Source organism: Grammomys surdaster, unplaced genomic scaffold (assembly GCF_004785775.1).
Source record: "Grammomys surdaster isolate TR1022 unplaced genomic scaffold, NIH_TR_1.0 958, whole genome shotgun sequence".
Lineage (NCBI taxonomy): Eukaryota > Metazoa > Chordata > Mammalia > Rodentia > Muridae > Grammomys > Grammomys surdaster.
The window spans coordinates 1,940,685-1,940,900 of record NW_021605377.1 but is presented as its reverse complement, the minus strand read 5'-3'; the positions used below and the strand labels follow the sequence as shown (position 1 = coordinate 1,940,900).

General features: G+C 38.0%; 1 protein-coding gene across 1 annotated transcript in view; it reads left to right on the top strand.

The window, feature by feature from the left end:
- Apaf1 (apoptotic peptidase activating factor 1) overlaps positions 1–216 on the top strand; it is a 79,571-nt gene that overhangs the window by 71,061 nt on the left and 8,294 nt on the right. The gene's annotated exons all lie outside the window — the stretch shown is intronic.

Here is a 216-nt window from a genome sequence, read left to right as displayed (position 1 = left end):
ATATAGGTGTCATTGTGCCTGCAGTATATAGAAGTATATAGGTGTCAGTCCCTGCAGTGTGTAGATTTATATGGGTGTCATTGTCCCTGCAGTATATAGAAGTATATAGGTGTCATTGTGCCTGCAGTACATATAAGTATATAGGTGTCATTGTCCCTGCAGTATATAGAAGTATATAGGTGTCATTGTGCCTGCAGTACATATAAGTATATAGGT